Source organism: Phyllobates terribilis, unplaced genomic scaffold, assembly GCF_046119375.1.
Source record: "Phyllobates terribilis strain yellow unplaced genomic scaffold, ASM4611937v1 Scaffold_11__3_contigs__length_659146591, whole genome shotgun sequence".
Lineage (NCBI taxonomy): Eukaryota > Metazoa > Chordata > Amphibia > Anura > Dendrobatidae > Phyllobates > Phyllobates terribilis.
Window position 1 is genome coordinate 496,354,169 of NW_027362771.1, and position 26,142 is coordinate 496,380,310.

The window sequence follows — 26,142 nt, forward strand, 5'->3', positions numbered from 1 at the left end:
ATAAAATTGTGCCAGAGTCAGCATATGTGCATACCGTGCTATCCGGCACCATTTTATTGAAGACACTGTATATGCGAATTCGTAGGCACAGTGTCGGAAAAAAAAAATGGCGCCCGAAATGTATCACTAAAAATGATCACCACCTGGGCATAGAACGGATTCAATAGCTAGTTAGAATGGGTTCAATAGCTAGTTATTACGTAAGCAGACACAACATGTGCACAATAACCGTATCTAACATTAAACAACTTCAACTTTCACCATGGAAAATAATGGCCAATTGTCCACTTTTGAGGAGGCGTAATGCAGATTTTCTGTGAAGTAAGTGAACCATTTTTCTCATGGCATAATATTAAAACAGTGCTTTTACTACTGGGAGCATAGATTCTATTATAATATTTAGTATACTGCATGTTCATCATTATGAGAACATACATTGTTGATAAGCTTTCACTACTTAATTAGAGAAGCAGGGTATTCATAATTCTGATCTCACTGTGAGGGAGACCACAAACGGCCAAGAGGGAAATCCAATTAATTGTAAAGCTAACACCAAACTACAAGATTAGTCTGATATATTATTCATGGGAGAAGTGGATATTCAAGCTTTCAGCTCTTGCACTGGAAGCCATGGACTAGCTGTACGACTGTCATTTTCAACATTATTTTTAAAGTAAAACCTCTAAAATCTCACCAAAAATAACCATCATAATGAAATATTGCATATATTTATTGTAATATTTATTGGATCAGTATGCATATGAATTCCCACTTACTGTTTTACATACATGTATTATAATTGTGTTCAATAACAGGTATGGCTTCAACATATCATATTTATCTTTGCTATTGCTTAATTTGCTCCAAATTTTAGCGGCATATGATTTGAGCAATTGTCACATGTGCCCGGATTTTTTTTTATCTGGACACAAGTGCCCAGCATCCATAGTAAAAATTATAACTCACAAATATTACATACAGGAGTATTCCCATCTAAGGCTACGACCCCACTATCAGTATTTGGTCACTATTTTGCATCCTTATCTCAAAGCAAAATCCAGGTGTTGATGAAAAATACAGAAGTGGTGATGTGTTTCTATTATACTTTTGCTCGGATTGTTCCACTCCTGGTTTTGGCTTACACATACTGATGTAAAATTCTGATAGTGTGACTGTAGTCTGAAAACAATGATCAACTATTTATTGGCTAGGTTATAACTTTTAGATTGGTGTACGTACCACTACTCGGATGTTTGAGGAGATATCCAGCTGAGCAGTATAAAATCTTCAGCTTTATTTGTATTTGTTTGAAACATCTTCACATAGTTAGTCCATAGATAAGAACACCAGAGCATTTCTGGTGCACTCAGCTCCTTTACATCGTGAGTAAGGGGGCTAAGTGCACTAGAAATGCATTGATGTTTTTATCTATAGACTAATTATGAATGTGAAAATGTTTTAATCAAATACAACTGAAAGTAAAGATTTTATACTGCTCAGCTGTATTTCTTCTTCTACATTCTGATCATCATCGTTGGTGGCAGCCACATTCATTCCGTGTGCTAGAGAGATTGGGTAACTGCAGTGAGCTGGCTTTTTTCCTATTACCATTATTATAACTCCCATTATTTTTTTTCTCCCCAGCTTCAAAATCAAGGCCAAGAAGGGGGCAATGCACCCTGCATGCACCCTGCTGCAATGTCATTTGGCTATGTTAGAGACATAGTGATATTATCTAAAGCAGTTCGATTGACTTTGAATGAAGTGTCATGAAGCCAGCATATCAGGCAGCTCCATTTATTTTCTTCTAATCTCGCACTTGCAAAGGAAAAGTAGCAAATAACAGGTGAAAAAAGTCCCCTGTGCAGCCAAATGATAATCAGAAAATAACAGGTGACACAAATCCCCTGCACAGCCAAAGGAAAAGCAGGAAATAGCAAGTGACTTAAGTCCCCTGCACAGCCAAAGGAAAAGCAGGAAATAACAGGTGACATAAGTTCTCTGTGCAGCTAAATGAAAAGCAGAAATGAAAAGGTGACATAAGTTCTCTGTGCAGCTAAATGAGAAGCAGGAAAGAACAGGTGACATAAATCCCCTGTGCAACCAAAGGAAAATCAGGAAATAACAGGTGACATAGGTCCCCTGCTCTGGCAATGTGTTGTAGATCCAGTGATGGCACCATCACTGATCTAACAATTATTAGCTATCTAACAGATCATTGATATTTTTAGTAGACTGGAATTTGCCTTTTAAGAAAACCCGTCACCACTAGTGATGAGCGAACGTGTTCACCACTACTCGGTACTCGCCCTAGCATCACTGTGCTCGACAAGCTCGGCGAGTATTTCCGGGTTGCTCGGGCGGGAGCTCGAGTCCCCGCCCTGCAAGTTTGGAGCTTTTTAGAGAGCCAATTAACATGCAGAGATAGCTTGCCACGCACTATAATGCCGTAGCCATGTTGGTTGTGGCATTACAGTGATTGGCTATTTAAGACCCGGTGACGCTAGGCTTGTCACAGTCTACCATGGAAACAGGAACAGTAGGGAGAGCTGCTGCTGAGTCAGTGAGAGATTTGCTTGTTTATAGTCAGTAAAAGTATTCCACAGCATATCTATATATCCATCTGAACTAACAGTCCTTCTGAGAACTAATCCTGCTGCATATAGTCAGTGATGATGGCAGGAGTTAGGCAGGCAGGCAGGGTTTGGGGAAGACTGCAGTGCATACAGCACAAAAGGGTCCATTGCACGTTATGACTGATCCTGCTGTTATAGATATTTGTAGACAGAGCCCCAGATATCAGGGGCCAGGGCTATTTTTTATCTTAATCCTGGTTATTTGCATAAAAAGCAAGGCAGGCAGGGTTTGTGGCAGACAGTGTATACAGCACAAGAGGGTCCATTGCACGTTCTGACTGATCATGCAGTTACAGATATTTGTAGACACTATTTTTCATCTCCATTTGCTTGTTAGCACTGCAGAATACAGCCAGATCGTTTCCATATTACAGCGACAAAAATCCAGAAATTTGTAGTGAACGTGGAAAATATTGGCCTCCATTTACAGTTTGTTGCAGTGTGTCAGTGAAGCTATTCACACGTGATCACGGTGAAGAATAGTAACCTACAGGCCAGCTATTTAAAACTGTGGTTGTCCATCAGATGTATCACATATAACTGCGGTCAAAATTCAGCCATTTCTGCACTTCATTTACATTTTGTTGCAGTGTATAAGTGAAGCTATTCACACGAGGTTGCTGTGAAGAATATTATTAGTAAACTACAGGCCCGCTATTTAAAACCGTGGTTGACCGTCAGACGTATCACATATAATTGCAGTCCAAATTCAGCCATTTCTGGCTTCCATTTACATTTTGTTGCAGTGTATCAATGAAGCTATTCACACGAGATTGCTGTGAAGAATAGTATTAGTAAACAACAGGCCCGCTATTTAAAACCGTGGTTGACCGTCAGACGTATCACATATAACTGCAGTCCAAATTCTGCCATTTCTGGCCTCTATTTACATTTTGGAGCAGTGTGTCAGTGAAGATATTCACACGAGGTCGCTGTGAAGAATAACCTACAGATTCGCTATTTAAAATCATGGTTGTTCATTAGACGTATCACATAAAACTGCAGTTCAAATCCAACCATTTGCAGTGAACGTGGAAAATATTGCCCTCCATTTAAAAATGGGCAAGGCGCGTGGCAAGGAACGGGAAAGTGAATATGATGGTGCATGCAGAGGCCGAGGGCGTGGGCAAGCTGAAATTATGCCACAACAAACATCCACATCTTGACGCTCGGCCTTCCTATCCCAATTACTAAGGGACCGCTGAACAGCACTATTAAACACAGAGCCGTGTCAAAAGGTTGTTGGTTGGATAGCAGATAATGCTTACAGTCACTTTGCCACCACCACCCTGTCTTCCACACGTCTCAGAAGCCGTGAGTCTGGACCGCATATTCCTCACCCTGATCCTCCATCCTTTCACTATGCTGAGTGCCCGGAGACAACTGATCCCACACTTGGACACTAAGAAGAGCTGTTCACTTTTCCATTATAAGATTCAGGCCTCTCGCCCGGCCAGCTTCAAGCAGGTCAATAGGAGAACATGTGTAGCGATGCCAAAATATTTAAGCTGCCATGGTCATACGAAGGCAGTGGTGGGAAAGTGCAATTGACGCGCCCCAAGGGCAGTGGGGTACTCGGTGCCGGGCCGGTGGATGCTGAGATATGTCACGACGGCTGGCCCGGTCCGTGGCCCAGGGCGGTCAACAAAAAGGGGAATGTTATTTATATAGGGTTTGTAGTTTTTGGAAGTGTTTGTGATGCCACCTGTGGTACCTGGTAAGGATTACCAGCGCTGCTGCAGTTCCCCGGGGGTGATGGGATGGCAGCTGGGATGTTTCTGCTCCCCACAGGTGGAGCGGGCCCCCGGGGCAGTGTAGGCGCAGATGATGGTGATGTTGGGCGTTTTAGTGCAGAGGGAGAGATGGTGCAGCTGAAATAACTTGCGGAGGCAGTGCAGTGCAGTCATCCGAGTTTTTAATCACAGTTCTCATGTAAGTTACACAGGTACACTGCGTGGGTGCCAGCCTCCCACGTCGCGCTGCGTCTACCAGAATAGGGGTTCAGCTCTTCCTCAGGTAGGTCAGGAGCACTTAACGGAACCTCGCTTTCTTATGTTCCTCACTAGACTGACTTCTCAAGCTGGGTCTCCCTCCTGCCCTGCCCTTCCCCATACACAGTCCCGATCGGGTGCTTTGAAGTCCCTCTGGGCAACTGGGAGTTCCCGGACCTACTTGACCTTCACGGTGACTAAGATGAGGCTGTGGCAACTGCACCATAAAAGTCAGAAGCCTCCGGTTTTTCCAGCTGAGACCTGGAGTAACACGGCTGGTCCAGGGGCCGGTCCCCTTCTTCCGGCCTGATCCCTCTGACACCGGGCAGATTCGGGCGTACGGGTGCTGTCCTGCACTCACCGTACCCCCTGGGATCCCTTCTATAGAACGGAGCCTTTCTCCTCTGCTCCCCTACTGGGCCTTTATCACTAGGCCCCACTTTTGGAGCAGAGCTCCTAAAGAGACTCTGCTCCCTGACTGTTCTCACTCACTTCTTCACTGACTGACTTGCTACCCTAAGATGGCTTCCCTTTATATATCTCCTATGATGGGGCTCCCCTACTCTACTTCCTCCACCCACACCCACTACTGGTCCCCCCCTACCTTTGGTTCCCCCCACTCCAGCCAGGGACAGGGCTCAGCAGGAACACATTGCATCTTACCCTCCCAGCCAGCCTGGAGCAGTGTAGTGTTGAATGCGGGTGTTGGGGTTCCGGGCAGCACTCCCTCCATACCTGAGAGAAGGAGACACCACACCTCTGGGTGAGGTGCATTACCTCTGTGGCAACTGAACCATCAGGGGCGCCACACAATTACTGTTGCAAGAGGTGGATGATGATGAGACACAATTGCCAGAAAGGCAGGAAGAGGACCAGGGTGCAGAAGTGGAAGATGAGGTGGAGGGTGATATAGTAACTGACCCAACCTGGCAGGGGGACATACAGAGCGAGGAAAGCAGCACCCAGGGGGAGGGAGGCGTAACACCACAACATGAAGGAAGAAGCAGTGTGGTGGCCGCAGACACAAGGTGGGAAAGTGTTCCCCGTAACACCAACATGATGGAAGTTGCCAGTTCAACTGTTAGGTCTTCTCGAGTCTGGTTATTTTTTAAAGACTCTGAAGATTACCCCAAAAAGGCCATTTGCACCACCTGCCAGACCAGCATCAGCAGGGGTAGCAAAACTAGTAGCCGGCCACCACTAGCATGATCAGGCACATGGCAGCAAAGCACTCGACTAAGTGGGCCGAACTCCAGGTTCCTGAAACAGTGTCTGTGGGTGACACTACTGCTTTTTCCACTGTTGTGCGTGCACGCCAATCCCCTGTCCATGGCGCATGCAAAGATGCCTCCCACTCTGTACTTGCCGTTGCACACTCTCAACTAGCACCATCAGCAAGCACATCCACGTCCTTGTCACAGCACAGCATTCAGTTGTCCCTACCCCAGTCCTTGGAACACAAGTGAAAATGTGCAGCCAATGCCCCACAGGCCACACTATTAAATTCACACATTTCACGAATGCTTGTGCTCGAAATGTTGCCTTTTAGGCTCATGGAGACGGAAACTTTCCACAACCTGGTGGTGACAGCCATCCCTTGGTACTTGGTTCCCAGCCACCACTATTTCTCCCTGTGTGCCATCCCTGCATAATACAAGCACATGTCCCACAACATTAGCCGTGCCATCAATAAAGCAGTTACTGGGAAAGTCCACCAAACCACAGACACATGTACTAGTGCTTGTGGGCAGGTACGGTACATCTTGCTGATGGCACATTGGGTAAATATAGTGGAAGCCGGGACCCAGTTGGACCTTGGGACGGAACACATCCTCCCGACAACGATGATTCTGGGCCCTTGGTCCATCAGGGTTTCCCCAACAGTATACACCTCCTGCTCCTCCTCCTCTTCAGCCTCCATCTCCGAAATGCGCACACCAGTCATAAGCTGGAAGCATTGAAGCACTGCCTCGGCCAAGCAGCAACAGGCTGTGCTGAAGCTAATATGCTTAGGTGACAAACCGCACATTGCTGAAGAGTCATGAACAGCTCTGAAAGAGCAGACAGATGTGTGGCTGACACCGCTGAACCTATAGCCAGGCATGGTCATTTGTGATAATGGCCGGAACCTAGTGATGGCTCTGAAGTGAGGCAAGCTCACACACGTACCATGCCTGGCCCATGTGCTTAACCTTGTGGTTAAGCTGTTTCTCAAAACCTACCCGGATATGCTTGTCAAAGTAAGCCGTCTGTGTGCCCATTTTAGAAAGTCAGCTTCAGCTTCCGTCTCCCTTGCAGTGTTTCAACAGTGTTTGCAGCTTCCAGGTCACCGACTGGTGTGTGATGTCCCCATGTGTTGGAACTCTACATTGCAGACGTTGGGAAGCAGAAGAGGGCAGTTGTTGACTAGACCTCAGGAGTGGACATGGATGTCAGACATCTTTACCATCCTCTAAAACTTTGTGCACTCCACCAAGATGGTGAACGGCGATAACGACATAATTAGCGTCACCATCCCGATTCTCTCTCTTCTGAAATGCCCTCTGTTCACGATTAAAGAGGATGCTTTGCAGGCGGAGCATGATGAGATGGAGCAAGGAACCATACAGGGTGATTCCACACAGCTCAGCCTCATCTCATCCCAACATGGATTGGGTGACAATGAGGAGGAGGAGGAGGAGGAAAAACAGGAGCTAGTTTCCTGCACTATAGACAGTACTACCTACACAACTGTTATACCGTCTGTTCAGCATGGATGGCCTGAGGACGGGGAGAAAGAGGAGGATGAGGAGGAGAGCATGGTCAGTCGCCCTCTTGGTGAGGACACGGAAGTCTTGCCAGTCTAGCACACATGGCTGAGTTTATGTTACGCTGCCTTTCCAGTGACCCTCACGTTGTCCAAATTTTGGGTGACAGTCATTACTGGTTGGTGACACTTCTAGACACATGTTAGAAGTAGAACTTTCTATCTTTTATTCCCACGAGGGACAGACCTAATGAAATGGGGCAGTACCAAAAGACCCTTGTTGCGGAATTATTAAAAAAAAATCCCATTTGAAAATGCTGGCATGCCCTCCTGCTAGCGTTTTGTCAGAGCAGGTTTTTAGTGTCGCTGGTGGAATTATAACTGATAGGCGCATGCGCCTGTCAACTGAAAATGCTGACAGGTTGACTCTTATAAAAATGAACAAGGGCTGTATTGGGCCAGACTTCCCAACACCACCGAATGATAGCAGCATAACATAAACTCAAATCCAGTGTCTTTTTTGGGAGGTCTATTCCCATGCACCTCTTCACACCCAGACATGGGTATGCGCTTCCTGATTTTGTCTATTTGCTATTGTCCTCCTCCTTCTCCTCATCCTCCATCACCATATCATTCACCACCATATCTAACATTTCACCTCCTCTACGTCTCTTTCAAGGAGCATTGGACTGCCTCCAAATTTTTGGCAGCCATTGCATTCACTGCATACGCAAGAACAGTATGGGAGACCCGCTCCTTTCTAATGGGAACTGTCGTACTGATTACTGAGTAGTGTTGAGCCACCCCCGTAGTGTTCGAGTTCGGTTCGGTTCGTCGAACACCCGTGTGTTCGCCGAACTGTTCGTCGAACTGTTCGTCGAACACCTTCGAACACCGTTAAAACCAATGGCAGGCAAACAAAAACACATAGAAACACATAGAAAACACCTTCAAAGGTGTCCAAAAGATGACAAACTGCTCAGAAGACATAACTAACACATGGAAAAGTGACAAGTACATATAGTCATGCGAAAATAAATGAGGTGGAGGAGTAAAAGGAGGGGGAGACACAGATATAGGCATGTCATGCCCTTCTAAAATCCAAAAAGTGAGAAGCCGACACGGCCAGTCCGCTCCTGCCTGTGCCACCTCCGTGTCGCCGGGTTTGTGCCAGAGCCGCGGTGAACCCTGACGGCCAGCCCCCCTCTCCCAATACTGTTGCCTGTCCGCTGGTGGGTCGAGCGAGCCCCCCTGTGGTGGAGGCAGCTCTAAGCTTTTTAATTTAAATTGTCTCTCTAATTTGAATGAATACACTTTAAATCCATTTACAAGGATCTATTGGAGGGCAAGTCTCATGCCAGCAGCCGCGGTAATTCCAGCTCCAGTTGCGTCCACTAAAGCTGCTGCAGTTAAAAAGCTTTTATAAGGATCGAGCTCGGCTGTCCACCGCAAGGCATCCTACTGCCAGTCCCAGCCCCTATGCATTGGGGTGCCTCCTGATGCTCTTCACTAAGTATCCCATGGTCCCAAAGCATTTCCTTTGAAAAAATTAAGTGTCTAAACTACAGGTGGTGTAGCTTGCTTAACAGCCGGGATAATCCGCTGACTAGCAGACACTGCTACTAGGCACAAAGTATTTCCTGGGCTAGATGCAGTTAAAAATTAGTAATTAGATACTCTCGTTGGATGCTGAGAAAGCATTCCATAGAGTCTCCTGGCACGCCATATATGATTCTCTTAAAAAGCTTGGGGTAGGGGTCTAGGGGACCCTTTTATAGCCAAAATCACGGCCCTGTATCGCAATACGTCACCTAGGCTGAAGATACATGGAACTGTAGCACCCTGAGGGCTCGGTTGCTACAGATGTATTGCACCTCACCCAGAGGTGTGATATCTCACTCTCAGGTAAGGATGGAGTGTGGATCAGGACCCGACACCTGCATGCATTACACCACATTGCCGTGGGGCAGGGCGACCAATATGCCCCTGAGATGGGCATGACAGTCCCTGTCCCTGGCTGGAGTGGGGGGAGGGAACACTGAGGAAGGGGAACCCTGTAGTGCAGGAGCAGGGAGGAAGCAGTTCCTGGGTGCATTGAGAAGGGAGTATAAAAGGTGGGCACCATCTTAGTTCAGTGCAGAGAAGTCTGAGCAGAAGTGGCAGGGAGCAGGGGCTCTGCATGAGCTCTGCTCCGGAGGCGGGCCAAGTAACAGAGGCCCAGGCCTGGAAGAGGGAGAAGGAAGGAAGAGGAGCGAAGAAGGCTCCAGGAACGAGGAATGAAGGGATCCCAGGGGTGCGGACGGGCGAGTCGCCACCGCACGCCCGAATCCACCTGCGTGGAGGGGTCAGGCCAAAGGGGGAGACCGGTCCCCGAACTAGTGGAGGCAGGAAACGACCCTCAGCTAGAAACCGGAGGCTCTGACATTTTATGTGGCGCAGCCCCTCGCTACACCCGCTATTAAGGCACCACATAGGGTCAGGGAAACTGGCGGCAAGTTTACCAAGAGGAGGCCCGAGGCAGCCGGACAGAAGTGTTGGTAAGAAAGGCCAGACAAAGGACACACAAAGGGGGTCCTGTGAAGTGCTCCAAAGTTATCTGGGAGTTGTCTGAGCCCCTCACCTGGTGAGCACAGTACGACGTGGGCAGCCGTTACCTGCAGACGTGGTCTGGATAATAAGAACTGTGAGTAAAGGCCCTGGACTGCATCACTGACTCCGTGTCGTTACTGCTGCTGCCCTGCACCATCACCCCCATCCTCCGCATACACTGCCCTGAGGCTATACTCCTCCCGTGGGGAGTTATGCTACGCTCTGCTGCACCCACAACACCAGCCTCAGCGGTCTGCCCTGTAGCGGCGGTTCACTCTGACCGCAATCCACCGGTGGCGTAGTCGGACATTTAAACATCAAAACCACATAAATAGTTCCGCCACTGGTTTGACCGCCCTGAGCCACGGAACCGGGTCGCTGCCACGAAGACTACAACCACCAGCATCCACCAAAAAGGGTCCGGCTCCGGGTGTCCCAAGGCCCAGGGGGTGCGTCAGAACATTTTCATCACCTTTCACAATCACCAATGGGACAAGGCAGGGATGTCCTCTGTCCCCTCTCTTATACATCCTAGTGACGGAGTACCTGCTCTCATCAATTCGCCATAACCCCAATATTAGGTGGATTGAGGTGGGAGGCACCGAGTACAAGTGCTCTCTATTTGCTGATGATGTCCTAGTATATATCACTCAATCACATATATCCATCCCTGCTGTTATGGCTGAAATAGATCACTTTGTTACATGGTAAAATTTTAAAATCAATGCAGCGAAGTCTGAGGCCCTCGATGTCTCCCTCCCCAAATCCATACAGGATTCCATCCAGTCCAACTTTCCCTTTGCCTGGCCCTCACAGGGTATCAAATTCTTAGGAATTCCTATTCATAGAGACCTCTCCCATCTATGTTATCTTAATTTTGGGCCCTTTATTGAACAATTCCATACAGACCACGGTTGGCAAGTTAGAACTGTAAGATTCACTACGTGAACCACTGGTGTTTTGTGGAAAAGCACATGTACACTGCGTTCCAAATTATTATGCAAAAAGTGTTTAGGAGTGATAAGGGAAGAATTTGTTTGTTTGTCAGTTAAACTCATTGATGTGTGTCAGGGCTCTTTATATCACTGTAAGCAATTGCAGACACCTGTGCTAATTAGTTTGGCAGGTGTGTCCAATGAAAGGCAAGACTACTTAAGAAGGCTCTCTCACATTATTAAGCAGCCTACATTTTCTGCCAAAATGGGAAAGAAAAAGGATGTGTCGGCTGCTGAGAAGCAACAAATTGTGGAGTGTTTAGGTCAAGGCATGACTACAATCAACATTGTGCGATGATCAGGATGAAGTGTCTTGGCAATCAAGAAGTATGTAGCTGATTCACAGTACACACGTGTGCGTGCTGATAAGGGCAAATTGAGGACTCTTTCCTACAGGCAATTACGTCAGGTTGAAAGAGCAGCGGCAAAAAAGCCTTGTCATAGCAGCAGACAAGTTTTTGAAGCTACTTGTGCCTCCAATGTCCCCCGAACAACAAGATGCAGGATCCTTCAGAGGTTTGCAGCTGTGCATACGCCATCCTGTCGACCTCCTCTATCCACTTCACACAAGCAGAAACGGCTCCAGTGGGCCAAACATTACATGAAGACTGATTTCAAAACTGTTTTGTTCACGGATGAGTGCCGTGCAGCGCTCGATGGTCCAGATGGATGGAGTGGAGGATGGCTGGTTGATGGACACCCCACGCAAACACGGCTACAGCGCCAACAAGGAGGAGGTGGAGTAATGTTTTGGGCTGGAATCATGGGGAGAGAGATTGTCGGCCCCTTTAGGATCCCTGAAGGCGCTAAAGATGAACTCCATAATGTATGTGGATTTTCTCAAACAGCACTTCCTGCCATGGTTCAAGAAGAAGAACCGTGTATTTCACAGCAAGATCATTTTTCTGCATGATAATGCACCATCTCATGCTGCACATAAAACATCTGCATCTCTGGCTGATATGGGCATAAAAGGGGACAAACTTATGGTGTGACCCCCATGCTCCCCTGACCTCTACCCCATTCAGAACCTTTGGAGCATCATTAAAAGGAGTGTCAATGATGGCGGGAGGCAGTTCACATCTAAGCAACAGCTCTGGGAGGGTATTCTGTCCTCATGCAAAACAATTGAAGCAGAAACCATCCAAAACCTGACAAATTCAATGGACGAGAGAGTTCAGAAGCTCCTTTCGAACAAGGGGTCCTATGTGAAAACGTAACATCACCTAGAATAAAGTTTTGAGTTGAAAACTGTTTGATTTCAGTTTCTAACAACCTGCTAATGCTTATAATTTCAAAAATGACCATTTTTTTGGTCTTTATTAAAATGAAAAGGTTGATCGAAAAGTTTTGGGGATCTAAGAGTGTGGCAACCCAGTAGTCATGATTACTTCGAATTCTGACAATATGAGGGTCATGCTGCAGGTAGTGCAGCAAGAAGGCACTTATGTGTCTTGCGCATCTCGGAGCCCCAAAATTATTTTCCGGGCTAGATGCAGCTAAAAATTATTTTTAATTTTAAATCTGGTGGAGCTTATTATAGATGGCCTAATAGGATCAGTGCTGCACACTGCTACAAAGCCCAAATTATTTTCCAGTCAAGATACAGATAAACATGATTAGTAATTTGAAAGCTTAAAACGGTTGGTAGGGTGATTTTAACCAATCATCAAGCTTTTACTCTCCCCAGGATGACACAGGGGTAGAAAAGTCGTTTCGGATCCATGATTTGTTCATCTTTATGAACGTGAGTCTGTCTACATTATCAGTGGAGAGCCGCGTGCGCTTATCTGTCAGCACACCACCAGCAGCGCTGAACACACGTTCAGACAGAACGCTGGCTGCGGGGCATGACAAGATCTCCAAGGCGTAAGTGGCTAGCCCCGGCCATTTATCCAGATTGGAAGCCCAAAAACAGCAAGGGTCCAGTGACACAGTCGTGGCTTCAATGTTTACTTGGAGATACTCCTGTACCATCGTCTCTAGGCGTTGACTATGTGTCAGACTTCTTGTCTCCTGTGGCCTTGCAAAGGATGGGCTAAAAAAGTGGTGAAATGATTCCGCAAAATTGATGTTACCAGCAGATACTGTGGTTCTGTTATGGTTTGAGTGCTGAACACTTGACGGTCCCACGGTTGGCAAGTTGGAACTGTGAGATTCACTACGTGCACCACTGGTGTTTTGTGGAAAAGCACATGTAAGATTCTGCAACAGTCTCTGCTGATACTCCTGCATGCGTGCATCCCTTTCTATGGCAGGAATAATTTCGGCAAATTTACTTTTGTACCGGGGATCTAACAGTGTGGCAACCCAGTAGTCAGGATTATTTCTAATTCTCCCAATTCGAGGGTCATGTTGCAGGTAGTGCAGCAAGAAGGCACTCATGTGTGTTGCGCATCCAGGAGCACCAAGTCCCTGTTGTGTTGGTGGCGAGGTAACAATCATGCTTCCTTCCTCTGTCCTCTCCCCCCAACCTCGCACAACAGAAATGTGATCAAGGTCTCCCTCATCTGATGAGTCTTCCATCAGTTCGTCCTCCACTTCTTCCTGGGCTCCTGCACCTTCCTCACTAGTTTGGCTGCTACCATGCGCCCTGGTAAAACCATCTCCCCCACCCTCACATGCCTGCCGCCTTGGTGCTGCCGACCGTCTGGACCTTGCAGATGTTAGCCCTTCCGCATACAACTCCTCCTCCTCTACTTCCTCCACCTCCTCTTGTGCCACCACCTGACTCCGAATTCTGTTTAACATGTGCTCCAGCATGTAAATCAGCAGAATAGTCATGCTGATAATGGCATCATCAGCACTAAACATCTTCGTCGCCATTTCAAAACTGTGCAGAAGGGTGCATAGGTCCCTGATCTGAGACCACTCCTCCAGCGTGATTTGCCCCACCTCTGGATCTCGTTGGCCCAGGCTATACGTCAGAACGTATTGCACCAGGGCTTGTCGGTGCTGCCACAGTCGCTGCAACATGTGCAGAGTTGAATTCCACCGGGTAGGCACATCGCATTTTAGCCGGTGAAGTGGCAGGCCCAACGACTTCTGTAGAGATGTAAGTCGCTGAGCTGCGGGATGCGAACGGCGGAAGTAAGCACACAGCGACCGTGCCCTCTGCAGAAGGCCATCTGGTCTGGGATAGTGGGCTAAAAATTGCTGGACAACCAGGTTCAACACGTGAGCCATACAAGGCACGTGTGTGACATTGCCCCGGCGAAGGGCCGCACCCAGGTTTGCAGCATTGTCGCACACGGCCTTCCCTGGTTTCAGGTCCAGTGGAGACAGCCATTCATGAAATTGGTTCTCCAGAGCTGACCACAACTCCTCAGCTGTGTGACTCACATTTCCCAGACATTTCAAAGTAAAAATCGCCTGATGACGTTGAGCCCTACTGCCAGCATAGTAAGGAGGTGTGCAGGATCCCTTCTGCGCAGTTAGAAAGCTTGTGGCATGACCAAACAGGCTTTGGGTGCAGGTGGAAGACCGAGAGGAGGTTGAGGAGGCAGAAGCAGTGGAGGAACTTTGACATAAAGAGGATTGACGCACAACTCGTGGGGACGGCAAGACTTGGACAGCAGCCCCTTGTCCTGCTGTCACCATAGTTACCCAGTGCCCAGTCAGCGACATGTAACGCCCCTGTCCATGCCTACTCGTCCAAGTGTCTGTGGTGAAATGCACCCTGTCACACACAGAGTTTCTCAAAGAAGCGGTTATGTTGTATGCGACATGCTGGTGGAGCGCAGGCACACCTTTCTTTGAGAAGTAGTGCCGACTGGGCATCTGGTACTGGGGCACTGCGACGGACATAAGGTCTCGAAAATCCTCTGTGTCCACCAGGCGGAAAGGCAGCATTTCTGTAGCCAAGAGCTTGCAGATGGTGAAATTCAACCTCTTAGCTTTCTCATGGCTAGGAGGAAATGGTCTTTTACTTGTCCACATCTGAGGGACCGAGGGCTGGCTATTGTGCTTAGACGGGGTTGATAAGGGTGTCCCCGGCAAACTGCCGGTCTGTGAGGAAGATGCAGGCGGACATGTTAGGTTGCCTTGATCCAAAGGTGGTGCTATCGATGTCGGACAGCGCTCAACACCAGCTGGTGTTACCACCTCCAAAGAAAATGATGACCTGCCAATCACGCTGGCTGTTGCGGGTAAAGAGGTGGCAGGTCTGCGCCCCAAAACAGGTGTGACTGCTGTCCCCCCAGTCACAGAGGATGAAGAGGCCGCGGATGCACAAGATATGGCAGACGGTGGTTGGCCCGGCCGGCTAGGCCGCATTGTAGCACACTGAGCTTCCCACTGCAACTTATGCTTCATGTCCATGTGCCGGTTCATGCATGAAGTACTCAAACTATGTATTTTTTGGCCTCTACTTAGCTTTTGCTGACAAATGTTACAGATAACACGAGTTGGGTCATCTTTATCGATCTGAAAAAATGCCCAGGCTATGCAAGGCGTAGCACCCATGCGACCTGAAGAGCCACCACGACTTGTGGTGAGAGGCAGAGTTGTGTTTGAGGATGCAGTTGTTGACGTGCTTCCAGTACTACGTCTCTGTCCAGGAAGGCGCAACCAGACCTCGTCGTCACTAGCATCTTCCTCCACCTCCTCTGCTGACCTCATCTCTTGGCTGACTGTGGGTTGACAGTAAGTGGGATCTCCAACCTCATCATCATCACCCTGTGTGTTATCACACCCGTCGTCCTCAGAGCCAACCTGTTCCTGCCCTGACAAAAAACTAAAGTTGTCGCTCCAATCAGGTATTTGAGTCTTCCTCATTGTCGTCTTCCTCATTGTCTCCACCAACAGGAGTTACAGTTTGGGAATGAGGGTCTACATTATGGTCAGAACCTTCTGCGTCTGGTCCTGGATCCGACTCATAAAGATTCTGGGCATCAGTGCAGATCATTTCCTCGTCTGGATTCACAGAAGCGCTGGAGTCGACCTCTGATTCCCAGGCTATAGTATGAGTAAACAGCTCTGCAGACTCAACCATCTGTTCTACCTCATACTCAGACGGGCAGCTGGAGATTTGGGAGCTGTGAGGAAGCAAGTGCGATTTGGGTGACACCTTTGAGGACTGGAGTATTTGTGATGTTGAAGTTGATGTGGAGGAGAGCCCACTTAAAGGAGCACTTGATATCCGTTGAAGCACCTGCTGTTTTTGTGCCTCATCTGGAATTTGTAGCGATTGGCGTGGCCGTAAGAAAGGGATCTTATCACATTGTCCGCTAAAAGAAGTAGACATTTTAGTTTGGCTGGAAGATGGTCTTTCTTCTGCAGATGTTATGTTGCTTTAACACCTACCCCACGGACACAACCTTTTTTCCCCTTCCCAACACGCCTATTCCCCTTTCCACCAGCAGCAGGCCTTTTTCCACTCATTTTGGTGGTTAACTAATTCACAACTCTGGAGTTGTTTGCACAAAAAAACAATGGATGGTAACCGAGCAGAGCTGAGTGGCCAAACTGTGGTATTAGGCCAAAACTATTGGCTGGCTGAGATGCAGAAAAAAATTATATTCAATTTGCAACCTGATGGAGGTCAGTATAGATGGACTAATACAACAAGTCCCACACACAGCTAGAAGCCCAATATTTTTTCAGAGGTAGATGCAGAAAAAAATATATTCAGTTTGCAACCTGATGGAGGTCAGTATAGATGGACTAATACAACAAGTCCCACACACAGCTAGAAGCCCAATATTTTTTCAGAGGTAGATGCAGAAAAAAATATATTCAGTTTGCAACCTGATGGAGGACTGTATAGATGGATTAATAGAACAAGTCCCACACACAGCTAGAAGCCCAATATTTTTTCAGAGGTAGATGCAGAAAAAAATATATTCAGTTTGCAACCTGATGGAGGTCAGTATAGATGGACTAATACAACAAGTCCCACACACAGCTAGAAGCCCAATATTTTTTCAGAGGTAGATGCAGAAAAAAATATATTCAGTTTGCAACCTGATGGAGGACTGTATAGATGGATTAATAGAACAAGTCCCACACACAGCTAGAAGCCCAATATTTTTTCAGAGGTAGATGCAGAAAAAAATATATTCAGTTTGCAACCTGATGGAGGTCAGTATAGATGGACTAATACAACAAGTCCCACACACAGCTAGAAGCGAAATATTTTTTCAGAGGTAGATGCAGAAAAAAATTATATTCAGTTTGCAACCTGATGGAGGTCTGTATAGATGGATTAATAGAACAAGACCCACACACAGCTAGAAGCCCAATATTTTTTCAGAGGTAGATGCAGAAAAAAATATATTCAGTTTGCAACCTGATGGAGGTCAGTATAGATGGACTAATACAACAAGTCCCACACACAGCTAGAAGCCCAAATATTTTTTCAGAGGTACTGTAGATGCAGATAAAAATTATTTTTAATTTGCAACCTGATGGAGGTCAGTATAGATGGACTAATAGAGAAAGTCCGACACACTACTAGAAGGCCAAATATTTTTTCAGAGCTAGATGCAGAAAAAAATTATATTCAGTTTGCAACCTAATGGAGGTCAGTATAGATGGATTAATAGAACAAGACCCACACACAGCTAGAAGCCCAATATTTTTTCAGAGGTAGATGCAGAAAAAAATATATTCAGTTTGCAACCTGATGGAGGTCAGTATAGATGGACTAACAGAGAAAGTCCCACACACTACTAGAAGGCCAAATATTTTTTCAGAGCTAGATGCAGAAAAAAATTATATTCAGTTTGCAACCTGATGGAGGTCTGTATAGATGGATTAATAGAACAAGACCCACACACAGCTAGAAGCCCAATATTTTTTCAGAGGTAGATGCAGAAAAAAATATATTCAGTTTGCAACCTGATGGAGGTCAGTATAGATGGACTAATACAACAAGTCCCACACACAGCTAGAAGCCCAAATATTTTTTCAGAGGTACTGTAGATGCAGATAAAAATTATTTTTAATTTGCAACCTGATGGAGGTCAGTATAGATGGACTAATAGAGAAAGTCCGACACACTACTAGAAGGCCAAATATTTTTTCAGAGCTAGATGCAGAAAAAAATTATATTCAGTTTGCAACCTGATGGAGGTCAGTATAGATGGATTAATAGAACAAGACCCACACACAGCTAGAAGCCCAATATTTTTTCAGAGGTAGATGCAGAAAAAAATATATTCAGTTTGCAACCTGATGGAGGTCAGTAAAGATGGACTAATACAACAAGTCCCACACACAGCTAGAAGCCCAATATTTTTTCAGAGGTAGATGCAGAAAAAAATATATTCAGTTTGCAACCTGATGGAGGTCAGTATAGGTGGACTAATAGAACAAGTCCCACACACTGCTAGAAGGCCAAATATTTTTTCAGAGCTAGATGCAGAAAAAAATTAGATTCAGTTTGAAACCTGATGGAGGTCAGTATAGATGGACTAATAGAATGATGCTATGCCCAAAAGATTTTACTTCACTAGGTGCAGTAAAAAAATTGGTATTCTATACACAGGTGGTATATCTTGCAACACAGATAGGCTACTCCACTGACTAACGCACTCTGCAATAGGCCAAAAAGGATTAGCTTTGCTAGATTCAGCCAAATGCTGTGAAAAAAACTTGCACAGCACTGGCACAGACCTGCCTGGCAAAAACTGATAGGAACTGATGTAACCTAGTCCTGAAAAGGACTCCAATTACAATTAGTCTTTACTCCCACAACCTATCTATTTAAGAGCACAGACCTGCCTGATAAAAGTCGTAGGAAATGCTGTAACCTAGTCCTTAAAAGGACTGCAATCACAACTATTCCCTACTCCCAAGCTATCTGTATATTTGTGCGAAAATTGGCTTGAAATTAACAAGGTATAGCCACACAGCAACAGCGGTGCCGTCTAACACGCAGCTGCAGCAGTGAGAAAATGGTGGCCACGGGGAAAATGGCTTGGTCTTATAGGGCAAGGATATGTGACATACACTGCCAATGACACATGCCCTTGCTTGTGTGAAAAAAAGCACTTCGCTCCGTGTGTGCGCTGCTGATAGGCTGACAGATTGCACCTCCCCACTGTAAATGCGGGAAAGAGAAAAAAAAATGGAGATCTTCATTGTTCCTGCAGAGATCCATCCCCTGCCCCTCCCCCCACCCCGCTGTACACTCAAACTGCGTATTAACATTAATTTTCATCATTACTGAGAAAAAATCCAGTTATGATTTTGGTGCACGAACAGTTATCGAACATAACCTCGAACAGCCGATTTTTTCTCAAATTGTTCGTGTTCGCCGAACGGCTCGAACACCGCCCATGTTCCTTATGGGAACATGTCGTTACTGTGGCCCTCCTCTATGTGTCTTTAAATTGTTATTGGAGTTTTTCCCAAATTTTTGCAGCCGTTGTACTCACTGCATACCCTATAACTGTATAGCAGACCCGCTCCTTTTTTATGGGAACATGTTGTTACTGTGGCCCACCTCTATGTGTCTTTAAATTGTTATTGGGGTTTTTCCCAAATTTTGGCAGCCATTTTACTCACTCTATAACTGTATAGCAGACTCGCTCCTTTCTAATGGGAACATGTCGTACTCTTAACTGAGGCCCAGCTCTATGTCTCTTTAAATTAATATTGGGGTTTTTCCCAAATGTTGGCAGCCCTTGCAGTCACTGCATGGGCATTACCATTATAGGAGACCCACTCCTTCATAATGGGAACATTTTTTTTACTGAGGCCCTCCTCTATGTCTCTTCAAAGGGGTATTGGGTGCGTCCAAATTTTTGGCAGACCTTGCAGTCACTGCATAAGCAATAACAAAATAGGAGCTCCACTCTTTAATAATGGGAAAAACAAAGCATAGCCTACTGATGGCCCTCTAACAATATTAAGGGCTGATTGCTGGCCCTTTAAGAATAGTAAGGGCCGCCTAATGGCCCTATAAAAATAGGCTTTGTGACTTTCAGAGTCCCTCCTTCATAAATGAAACAGGATATGTCTCATCATGTCTCACACACCAAATGGCCAGATAAAGTAGTAAAATGTTAAAAATTACATTTACCAGTGAATGTATTTTTCACCGTTGAAAGCAATGTGCAAAAGCGCATCATAAACGCTATGTGTGAACATAGCTCAAGGCGTGGAGGATCATTTTTGCTTTTGTATATTTATTTTGCCTTATATACAAGTCATTACCCTGGAAAGGAAGTTTCTTATCAATTTTCACAGTAAAATCCATTTTGGTTTTGTTTTTGTATGTTTTATTGTGAGTCCGTAAAAGTGGCATAATACCTCTGACAACATTGCTTACAGCATTGACCTGGGAGTCAGAGATGCTTCCAGGGGTCTCCCCATGCTGTTCCCATGTCATTTAAGCACTGTTCCCATCGATTTGGGCAATTTTTAGGCCCTCTGCAGACCACCGGGGGGGGGGGGGACCGACGGAATAATGCTCGAGTTTCCCAAAGACTTAAATTGGGCTCGTTGTGTTACAACTCTCCTGTTAGGTTTTTTCTATTTTGCTGGTCACATGACCTTTTTGCCTATTTAATCCTGCTCTGCCATTCTGGCCATGCTGGACTTCATTGTAATATCTATTCTTAAGCTAGTCAGGTGCTTTGTAACCTTTCTCAGTCAGTTTAGTTAGGTCTTTTGACCTTTATGTTCTATGTTGTGTGTTTGTCTTTTTACTGCTTCAATTTCTGCTAGGAGGTGTCCATCTTTCTCCCAGTCCCTAGTTCTTGTAGGGATCCCTCCCTCACATCTATAGGTCTTCGTTCAGACTAGCTGAGGACTTTATCGGGTCTGATCGCAGGATCAGGTTCCCCGTTACATGGTAGGGATCTAGCTTAGTTCTATTGTAGGGACAGATCTCCTGTCTTTCCTTAGTGCTTGTAGCCTATCATAACAGTAAGTCCAGCCCAAAAATATCTCTAAGGAAAGACCTCCAGTTTCCCTCATGGTGTCGGTTCAGGATTTGGCTCAACGCCTGCAGGGAATCTCTCTGGAGGTAGCCGAGCTCTAACAACACGTGAGTAGCTGTTCTGGAGCGCATTTTGTGGAGCCAAAGGTACGATTGCCTGATTTATTTTTTGGTGAACAACAAGATTTTTTTTCCTTTAAAAATGCTTGTTATTGTATTTTCGTTTGAGACCCAGATCCTCTGGTGATGAATCATAGCGCATAGGGTTCATAATGTCACTTTTGCACAAAGAACCTCAGGGATGGGCCTTTTCTCTCCAACCTAGTGATCCGTGCTTTAGATCAGTGGATAGTTTTTTTTCTGCTTTGGGGTTGTTGTATGATGATCCTGATCGTGTCTCATTAGCTGAGACGGAATTGAGACTTTTGAGATAGGGATCAGGTAATGTGGAAAATTATTGTACTCACTTTCGTCGGTGGTCTGCTCAGGTGGGGTGGAACGATTCAGCTCTGAAAAGTTTGTTTCTTGCTGGGCTAGGTGAAAGGGTTAAGGATCTGCTTATTGCTTATCCTACACCTGGAAACTTGCAGGAGGCAATGCAATTAGCTATACGGGTGGACAGGAGACTGCGTGCAAGGGGTAATGAGAGTAAATCCTTTGCCATGTCAGCTCCTAGTCTTGAGAGGGTCTGTACTGACATTGAAGAGCCGATGGAGATTGGGGCGATGTCACCCCGCTCTCAGGAAAAAGACCGCAGGTTTTCTGAAGGTTTGTGCTTTTATTGCGGAAAATCTGACCCTTTCATTATGAACTGTGTGCTTCGTATGAACAAAGAAAAAAAAAAAAAAGGTCAGTTACGCCGGTATAGCCTGTTTAAACACTAAGGGGGTATTTATTTCTGCTACTACTGCAGCTCAGGAAGAATTAATTGAATTTCGGGTATTTGTGGATTGTGGTTCTACTCTGAATGTGATTGATGGGGGATTCTTGGAAAAACTTAAATTAAAACCCAAACCTTTGTCATCCCCTATTGCCGTGGTTTCTGTCGATGGCTCTCCCTTGAAATGTGTTACTCACAAGGTTTATGAATTTCCCCTCACTATTATTGGTATTCTCCAAGAAAATTTGGATTTGGTAGTATTAAATAATTTGCCTTCTCCAGTAATTTTGGGGTTACCCTGGTTAAAATTGCACAATCCTGTACTGGATTGGTCTACTAATGAAATTAAGTCCTGGAGCCCGAAGTGTTATGACAAGTGTTGTAACGGGCGCATTGCTGCTGTGGATAAAGGGGAATTACCTGTACCTATTCAGGATTTTTGGAAAGTTTTTTCTGAGGAGGAGTCGCAAATTTTGCCTCCCCATAGAGACTATGATTGTACCATTGAATTTGTCCCTGGAGCGACTCTTCCTAAAAGTCATTTATTTAATCTTACTATTCCTGAGAGAAAGGCTTTGGAGGAATACATACAGACGAGCTTGGCCGCCGGTCATATCAGACCGTCTAAGTCACCTGTGGCAGTTGGATTTTTTTTTGTTAAAAAAAAGGACGGCGGTTTACGTCCTTGTCTGGACTTTCGCGAGATTAATAAAATTACTGTACGTAATCCCTACCCACTGCCATTGATTCCTGATTTGTTTAACCAGTTAGTGGGGGCCAAGTGGTTCTCTAAAATTGATCTCCGGGGGGCATACAATTTGTTGCGCATGAAGGAGGGTGATGATTGGAAGACTGCTTTTAACACTCCTGCGGGTCATTTTGAGAATCTGGTTATGCCTTTTGGTCTTACCAATGCACCAGCATTTTTTCAGAATCTTATTAATGACATCCTTAGACCTTTGATCGGCAAAAATGTGGTTGTGTATTTGGATGACATTTTGATTTATTCGCCTGATCTGGAGTCTCATTGGCGGAGCGTACGTGAGGTATTACAGTTATTAATTGACTATTCGCTTTTTGCTAAGCTAGAGAAATGTGAGTTCGCTGTACAGAGAATTAGTTTTTTGGGCTACATTATCTCCAGCGAGGGCTTTGAGATAGACCCGGTGAAAGTACAAGCTGTGCAGGAATGGCCTAGGCCTATTGGTTTGAAATCGATACAGAGGTTTTTGGGTTTTGCCAATTATTACAGAAAATTCATTAAAAATTTTTCTATTATTGTTAAACCACTGACCGATCTCACCAGGAAAGGTGCTAATACGGTTCAGTGGACTACTGAGGCCATTGAAGCGTTTGTGTTTCTAAAGGAGAGGTTCAGCTCTGCCCCCATCCTTATGCAGCCTGATGTGACTGAGCCGTTTTTGGTTGAGGTTGATGCTTCTTCTGTGGGGGTCGGTGCGGTGTTGTCTCAGGAAAACAAGGATGGAGTACATCCCTGTGCCTTTTTTTCAAAAAAAATTTCTGAGACTGAACTTAATTACGATATTGGTAATCCGGAATTGCTGGCTATTAAACTCGCATTTGAACACTGGCGTCAACTCTTGGAAGGTGCTGAATTTCCCATTCAGGTTTTCACTGATCATAAAAATCTGATCTATCTTAATGCTACCAAGCGCTTGAATGCCCGTCAGGCTAGGTGGGCACTTTTTTTTTCGCGGTTTAATTTTTCCGTTAATTACATCCCGGGTACCAAGAATGTTAAAGCTGATGCGTTGTCTCGCAGCTTTTCTCCCATGGTCGGTGCTGAGGAGGAGAGCATTTTACAAGAAGGTGTTGTGATTGCTGCATTGGACTCCGTTTTGGAAGATGAGATTCTTAAAGCACAGGAGAATGCCCCATCTAACACTCCCATGGGAGGTTGTTTGTGCCTAGGACCTTTAGGAGAGATTTGTTTGTTGAGTGTCATGAGTCTCGGTTGGCAGGTCATCCAGGAATTTCTGAGACCAAGAGACTTGTGGGTCGCAGTTTTTGGTGGCCTGGATGGCAGAAGGAAGTCATTAAGTGGGTGCGTCAATGTACTGTGTGTGCTAGATCTAAGTCTTCTCATACTCCTGCTGCGGGGTTGCTTTGCCCTCTGGAGGTTCCAAGTGCACCTTGGACACATCTGGCTATGGACTTTATTACTGACGTTCCCTCCTCTGAGGGTTTCACGGTCATCTGGGTGGTCGTGGACCGTTTTAGCAAGATGTGTCACTTGGTTCCCTTCATCAAACTGCCCTGCGCTAAGACACTCGCTAAGGCCTTTGTCAAGGAAATTGTCAGACTCCATGGTGTTCCTACTGACATTGTTTCTGATAGGGGATCTCCGTTCGTGGCTCGTTTTTGGCATGCCTTTTGTGACAGGTTGGGAGTTCATTTGTCGTTTTCATCTGGATATCATCCTGAGTCTAATGGCCAGACAGAAAGGAAGAATCAGGATGTTGAGCAGTTCTTGCGTTGTTTTGTGGCAGACAATCAAGAGGGGTGGTCTGAGTTTCTGCCGCTTGCTGAATTTGCTCTTAACAACCATACATCCTCTTCTGCTGGGTGTTCGCCTTTTTTTTGTTGCTCTGGGAGACATCCGTCTTTTGGGTCATTCTCCAAATTGGTATCAGCTGTGCCTGAGGAGGAGAGTTTTTCCGGTGATTTGGAGAGAGTTTGGACGGATGTGTGTGGTAATCTTCAGGAGGCTAACAAAAAATCTAAGAGGTACTTTGACAGGAAACGTCAAGAGGTTTTGTTTACGGTTGGTGACATGGTTTGGTTGTCCTCTAAGAATCTGCGGTTGAGGATTCCTTCTAAAAAATTGGGTCCCAAGTTTGTAGGGCCCTTTAAGGTGCTTCAGGTAGTTAACCAATCTGCTGTTAGGTTGGAGGTTCCTACCTCCTGGAAGATTAATCCGGTGTTTCATGTTTCTCTATTGAAAAAAGCTGATGTATCAGATAGAGACGCCACTGCCACTGTTCCTCCGGTGGTGGAGGACGGGGAATATGAAATTTCCTGCATCCTTAATTCTAGACGGTATAGGGGGAGTTTGCAGTATCTCGTCGCTTGGAAGGGTTTCGGTCCCGAGGATAACTTATGGATGAGGGCGGATGATATTTCTGCTTCCAGACTTGTCAGAGCGTTTCACAAGAGGTTTCCTGATAAGCCTGGGCCTAGGAGATCCGGAGGATCCTCTTAGAAGAGGGGGTACTGTTCGAACTCTCCTGTTAGTTTTTTTCTATTTTGCTGGTCACATGACCTTTTTGCCTATTTAATCTTGCTCCGCCCTTCTGGCCATGCTGGTCTTCATTGTAATTTCAACTCTTAAGCTAGACAGGTGCTTTGTAACCTTTCTCAGTCAGTTTAGTTAGGTCTTTTGACCTTTATGTTCTATGTTGTGTGTTTGTCTTTTTACTGCTACAATTTCTGCTAGGAGGTGTCCATCTTTCAACCAGTCCCTAGTTCTTGTAGGGATCCCTCCATCACACCTATAGGTCTTCGTTCAGACTAGCTGAGGACTTTATCGGGTCTGATCGCAGGATCAGGTTCCCCGTTACATGGTAGGGATCTAGCTTAGTTCTATTGTAGGGACAGATCTCCTGTCTTTCCTTAGTGCTTGTAGCCTATCATAACAGTAAGTCCAGCCCAAAAATATCTCTAAGGAAAGACCTCCAGTTTCCCTCATGGTGTCGGTTCAGGATTTGGCTCAACGCCTGCAGGGAAATTCTCTGGAGGTGGCCGAGCTCCAACAACACGTGAGTAGCTGTTCTGGAGCGCATTTTGTGGAGCCAAAGGTACGATTGCCTGATTTATTTTTTGGTGAACAACAAGATTTTTTTTCCTTTAAAAATGCTTGTTTACTGTATTTTCGTTTGAGACCCAGATCCTCTGGTGATGAATCATAGCGCATAGGGTTCATAATGTCACTTTTGCACAAAGAACCTCAGGGATGGGCCTTTTCTCTCCAACCTAGTGATCCGTGCTTTAGATCAGTGGATAGTTTTTGTTCTGCTTTGGGGTTGTTGTATGATGATCCTGATCGTGTCTCATCAGCTGAGACGGAATTGAAACTTTTGAGATAGGGATCAGGTAATGTGGAAAATTATTGTACTCACTTTCGTCGGTGGTCTGCTCAGGTGGGGTGGAACGATTCAGCTCTGAAAAGTTTGTTTCTTGCTGGGCTAGGTGAAAGGGTTAAGGATCTGCTTATTGCTTATCCTACACCTGGAAACTTGCAGGAGGCAATGCAATTAGCTATACGGGTGGACAGGAGACTGCGTGCAAGGGTTAATGAGAGTAAATCCTTTGCCATGTCAGCTCCTAGTCTTGAGAGGGTCTGTACTGACATTGGAGAGCCGATGGAGATTGGGGCGATGTCACCCCGCTCTCAGG